A 6788-nucleotide genomic window follows, 5' to 3' on the forward strand; every position below is an offset into this window, starting at 1 on the left:
GGATCCACCATCTTATTAAAGTGTTGTGTTAATTTAACAATATCACAGCTCAAAAGCAAACAAGACGGATGGGTTAACTAAGAAACAAAAATTCTCGAGTCCCCCAGCACGTGCAATATTTTGCAAAATATTTGCATAATTGTGGGGAGGAACACTACACGTTCTTTCCCTGATTGAACAATACGTCTGTTGGAATACCTCTAAGGCTGAGCAAAGAGTGCAAAAAACAACAAAGCTTGGGATCAGTTCACACTCAGCCTTAAAAGTGTTGCAAATCTGCTCCGAGTGACTTGGTGTATAGGATGGCCTCATTTGATGCCATCACCCAAAACAAAGTGTAGTTCTTCTGAGTTAATAGAGGGCATGCAATGGAGACACCTCTTTGCTCTGGCAGGCCGCACGTAGCGTAACAACACCCAGGGGGCCCTGGCTGTGATTTTACGGTTGTCTGTGTCGTCATGACTCTTAGGACCAGAACAAAGCGCTTACAGCATCTTGGTGTGAAAGGGCCACAGGAACAAATGTCGATTGCCTCATCTACATGGCTTGTTGCTACCTCGGCGTCCAATGTCTGGTTGCGAAGGGGCGAGGTTAGCGAGAGACACGGTCGGCCGGCATAAATCTGTCTGCGTTTCTTTTGCTCGATCAATGATCTGCGAGTGATGAACGGGAGCCCAATTGGCTTTGTTTTGAAAGACATAGCAGTTAGATGGCGATAGGTCGCTGAGAGAAAATACAGATTCATAATTATGTCCTCCATCCCAAAGTCATGTTCCCCTCAAGCGACACAAGGTCTTCTGTATCCTGTGTACAATTTTTAATCCGTGTTATGTCAATTGCAAGGTGGTGTTGATATAGAGGTAATATTTTAGGCCCATACTGAACCTGGTACAGACTCGGCCCAAACCCGGCCTCAACCTGGTCCGAAATTGAATTAAGTCGGGCCCGCCGGGTCTTCTCTTTTGCAGTGATAGGGCCAGAACTCGGCCGAACAAGGGAACTAAAAAACAGTTTTTAACTTTTTTGATTTTTTTTTTGACTGATAAATGAGTCATTCATAACAAAATATGATCGGATGTTTGGTTTATATTCATGGCATACGTTATACTGTAATGGGATAAGTAGGCAATCCACTCTGCACATACAAACTTAGTTGTTCTTTATATTTGTTCAAACAAAGTGAGTAAAAGTACAGAAATCCTACACACCTCAAAGCCCAATGATACCATATGGCAGTTTTTTTTTAAAACTTACTAGAACACAATTTGTATCAGAAGTCTACTACAATATTCGAATGGTTAAAAGAATGTTTGCAAGTGATTTATTTATGGGCCTTACAGGGCTAAGGACGCCTCAAACTACGCACCCTACAATTAGGGCTACCAGGTAAAGCCTCTCCCAGAAACCTAGTGTACTGATATAGTCTGCATTAGGTATTCTTGTAACAGTTTTATTTGGCACACTGTCTCCATCCTGCAGGCTCAATAGCATGTAAGTTTAGTCTACTTAAAATATTGCTGAGCCATGTACAAAAAAGCCCAAATAGGTTTCTGCACTCCAACTTCCTGTCTACGAAGCCTCCTGACTCGGGCTGGCATTTTCTAGGCGCCACGCAGTCCTTTGTTCGCCTTCGACTCACCTCAGGCTGTTCCATCCTCGACAACTCAGCTCAGTTGGCATCTTCGCCGGCTGGCTGCGTTCGAGTCGACTCCTCATCCGACCTCCCGTCACGGAGGGCGAGGTGGGCGGACATGTTTGTAGAATGGGAGGTGAACGCCACGCAGCCCTTGGGCTTGACGGTGATTCATTCAAATGTTAAAATCAACAGGTTAAGTTGTTTTTTTTTGCACCAAGAATTCCTTCTTGTTGACTCAGAGTACAATTTAATTTGTGCGTGTGTATAAATACGCCGGCACATTGCTGAGTCTTCAGACTGCTAATTTTGCCCACACTGGCATCACTCAAGACTGAGTGTATGAATAGAAGTGCTTCATTATTTCCGGTTTCACAGTGAGCTGGTGCCAGTTTTTGGTTGGGAGCAGAAGTTAACATTAGCAGGGTTTGTTTGATCTTATTTTAAGCGCTGCAGTACAAACTTGGTCCTGGAGAAAAAAATGGTGTCAGACTACTGCTGCAGTGCTGCTTTCTGTTTGTTTCACAGCGTAAAAACTAGTACAAGAACAAAGTATGGAAATCAAGTCTGAAGTCAAACAACAACAACACTTAATCAAGGAACCAAATATTTACTGCACTGTTGGCAACTAGTCAAGTTTTTTTTGATCATTTTTGTATATGGTTGTTCTTCCTTGTTATTTTTCCTGATTTCTTTTACGGTTTATTTTAAGTTGTTAACTTTAATGAAGTATTTTAATTAAATTCACTTGAATTCATTTTGTTACCTGCTTCATAATCTGGCTATTGACGTTAACATTTGTTCTTGGCTGGGGTGGGCAGACAGGGCATGCAAGGCCTTCTCTGCAAGCCTAAAAATATCAGAGTCATGTGATGTTAGTTATATTTTGTCCAAGAATAATCATTAAATAATTCCAAATCAGCTTCCCTTCATTGCTTATCCCCTGGTTGTCCCGCTTCCAGGTGTGCACTTTCATTATCTCATCTCATCTCATTAGCTGCACTGCTTATCCTCAGTAGGGCCGCGGGGGTGCTGGAGCCCATCCCAGCAATCATCAGGCAGTGGGCAGGGGACACCCTGAACTGGTTGCCAGCCAATCGCGGGGCACACAGGAACAGACAACTCGCTCGCTCATTCACACCTAGGGACAATTTGGACCAGCCAATCCACCTGAAAATGCATGTCTTTGGAATGTGGGAGGAAACCGGAGTGCCCGGAGGAAACCCACGCCATCACACCTGTCTGGAGCCGTGAAATGATAAAAAAAGCCTTCTAAAAGCCCTACAATGGATGCAACACATGTTGGTTTTGTCTATATTAGCCTACTGTCAAAATACCCAAGTTGCACATTATGTGGAGAATGATACGCCACCTCACTATTTTGTTGAAGGATTCTGCCTCAAATTTACCTTCATGACAATACTAAAAACATACAGTATGTTTCATCGCACAACGTGCCCCATTTTAGGCAACAAAAAGAGTGCAATAAGACGCAGCCTTTATTTATTAAAAAAAATAAAGCAAGAGCCTTTTGAAAGGGTAAAGTAAAAAAAAAAAATGATACAGTATTAGCTTGATTTCTGTGCAAATGTCAAACCAATCAGGGCATGGGTAAAACGCAGCAGCATCCTCCATTTCTTTTTATTTGATAATAAACCAATGCAGTCATCTTCGGGCCCGAGCATTAAAACAAAAGTAATATACCTAAGTGTCATTCAAAGTATATACTGACAATAATTAGAAGTCACTTAATAAAGACAGCAACATTGTAACTGAAAACATGCCTATGACATGATTGTGTTCTTACCCGTTTCTTTGTGTTGAAATTAGGAGTGTAGCGAGAGATTAGGTTAGATTGTGAGCCTGCCCCGTCAAAAAGGGCTGAAGCCTGGGCCTGCAAGGCTCGGCTCTCACACAGGTGACACGGGACAGGAAAGAAGCGAAGGAGACATGCGCAAAAAGTCGTTAAAATGTAATATTTGTTCTCTACATTTTTATTGCATCGGCAAACAATCAAAATGTTTGTGTCATGCCTGCTCTCTGACATAAACTATATAAAAAGAAAACATCTATTTCTAAAACTGTCTATGCAGCTCCTGAGATGCGTGTTCCTGAGACCTGGTCTAGGCAATCAGATTCTGAGTTGGCAGAGGCAGGGCTTTCGACAAGGCCAAGGGAAACGTCAGCGGTTTCACAAACTATGATTGGCTAGGGGGCGGTAACATACGTTTTATAACAGAAAGGTAGAGAAAAATATCCGTGTACCCCGCTTCTGTCGAACAGATTTCAGTCCTAAATTACATTAAAACTTAAGCCAGAATTATGCCGGGACGGACTGGACTTCCAGCATTAGCTTCAGTGGTGATAGAAAAGAACTTGATGGAACTGAAATGCATGAAGAATCTGTATGACAAAGTGATTTAAATTTTCTTCAGAAAGTGTGCAAAAATGAAAATGATTTTTGGTCAGTAGATGTGTCTGTATTCTTAAATACACCACTTAAATAATAATTTTATGAGATAATTATTAATGCATTTTTATATGTGACACAGATGTAGCTGCTGGTAATATCTGTTGCCATACCATAATCAAGGGTTGGATTGATTCGGATGTAGCACTACTGAAAACCTATGGTTAAATGTATGGCCTGCCACTGGTTCTTAGTCATAGGGTGAGATTTTACTTTTCTTCATCTTGTTTTTCTTGGTTATTTTGTGTGTACGCTGACCTGTTTCAGTTTCTTTTAGTCACATAATTTTCTATTGCAACATCAAATTCTTGCTTCGTTTTCTAGCTTTATTATTTTTGTTCTAACTGTTTTTTTTTTATTTAAGTTACTTTTGAAATTGGTTATTTGAAGTGGTAAGGGCAGTTCAGCAGACAGATTAGCATACAATCACAATGGCTTTGCTGCTCTTGCGACATTTGTTATTGAACATATTTTTCATATTAGGTAATTTGCGCAATATTAAGATAATGACCCGCATATAACATAATCAATGTTTAACTTTATACGTCCAGAACTTGTTATTTTATTGTTTGTTCCTGGGAAACAAGAGACACATTTTATTTTTGTTTTTCAATTTCTTAATGCAGTCAAAGAAGAAATAGCAGACAAGTGGACAAAATGAGTGAAAGCGCGAAGGTAAACTTTTTCCCGCGGGCCTTTTGTGTCCGGGACAATGCGGGAGGCTAACGTAGCAAAGTCGAGATTAGAGGCGTCGGACACCGAACATCTGGCGGCGACAGATATGCTGCCTCAACGCCAGCGGATAAACAAACCCTTCCGCGCTTTCTTTTTGATTTATGGCCGAATGCGCTGCCATTATTGGCGAAAGCCCTCGCGTGGGTCTTTGTCAGCTGGCCTTTGCGACTCGACAAGCGAACTCATCACGAATCATGTACAACGAGAGCGGCAATGAGAGGACGGCCTTAATGCATCTTAGGGCGAGAACACATTCATCATGGCACGTGTCTTTATGGCGTCGCTTCACAGCCTGCAAATGTTGGCCGTGCGCCAAACTGACTTTCAAATGACGTCAACTTTCTGTAAGGGTGCGACCAACAAAGAAATCAATTTATGGATTTTTATCTTTCTGCTATTTGTGGATTGTCTTTTCAACGGGACATCTTTCCCAAAGTAAATAGCCCGGGAAAAATCAGTGAACGGGGATCAGAGAACTGCTCAAACTATCCTCCTTCATTTCTTATTTGGTGCAACGTTTCTTTAACCTTTTGTGGATCCATACAAGAGAGCACGTGTAATACAACACCCTAAAAACCTCAAAAGCGTTTCACTTGGGCTGGCAATGCCTCTTTCACAAAATAAGGATGCAACATATCTAGAAAAACATAGATGTCACATCTCAAGGGTGGACCCAAAAACAGGGAAGCCGGACCAGAGGAAGTTGTGCTCAGAAAAAGGAATGTTATCTAATCAACACAGCGATAGATAGAAAGATAGATACTTCATTCATCCCTGTTTGGAAATTCACATTTCCAGCAGTATCCTCATGTTGAAAAATAAAATACAATAAGATATATAGAATACAAAATACCCAATATAAAATGTAAATAAAAAAAGCATTTAAATGGTTTTCCAAAAAAGACACTGTTACAAAAATAAAGCAAAATGTGCAAGTTTGAGGTTAGTGTTTAATATGGGCTTTTACTTCCTTGGGTGGAGTTAAAGAACTTCATGCCATGAGGGAGAAATGATCTCCTCAGTCTGCCCGTGGAGCAGGACAGCGACAACAGTCTGTCACTGAAGCTGCTCCTTTGCCTGGAGATGATGCTGTGTAGTGGTAATAACATATTCAGGAACCAAGTAACAAGCTATAAAACAAGTATTCACAAAACATTACACTATATTAAAAAAAAAAAAAAACCTAGATAGGTGTGCTAAAAAATTGGTAGTATTTAACACAGTAGGGAGAACATGCGCGACCTTTCAATAAACCACGCCTACTGTACCGGATGTGGTCAGTTCGGCCTGGGCGGCCAACCAAGATGGCGGCCGAGCCGGGCTCCTGCGTTCGCGAAGTAGTTTAAACTTTATAAATGCCTCTACTTGAATATTTTTGCTAGCAATGAGTTTATATCTTTATCAACTCCAACAACATGCAAACTCCACTCAAGAAGGTTCGATGTCATAACCTCAGAACTGTGCCGCACACACGCTAACCACTGAAAATTAGACCTGTATTTACAAAAAAAAACCCAACTAAAAACAAATCATGAGCCTATTTAAAAAAGAAGCAGATCTAAAAACTGCTTAAAAGCTCTATGAAAAATCTGTTCAAAATCAAGCGTGGCATTGACCTTAAAAGTAATTTCCAAGGACCACATTTATCTCCTTTTAATAAATAAATCTTGGTAGCCCTGCAGAGGGGCATATAATTTCATAGCTCACAAGTTTTCTGTTCCTCTTTCTGCCGCCCACCTACTGGTCCCTGGGGTCCTCCCAGCCTCCGCGTCGTCCTCCCGCGTCCCCCACCAGGCCATCTCCGAGGACTCCCAGCGGATGGGCCAATTAGCCCTGGAACCCCCCGGCCTTCGGAGAAGTGGAGCGTAGCGGGCGGATCCGGTCATGAGGTCCCTTGTTGCCCACGCAGAGAGGATAATGTGTAACCCCTTTAATGCAGGGCCTCGTTTA

This window comes from Urocampus carinirostris, chromosome 9, assembly GCF_059441175.1.
Source record: "Urocampus carinirostris isolate Australia breed hairy pipefish chromosome 9, RoL_Ucar_1.0, whole genome shotgun sequence".
In the NCBI taxonomy this organism is placed as follows: Eukaryota; Metazoa; Chordata; class Actinopteri; order Syngnathiformes; family Syngnathidae; genus Urocampus; species Urocampus carinirostris.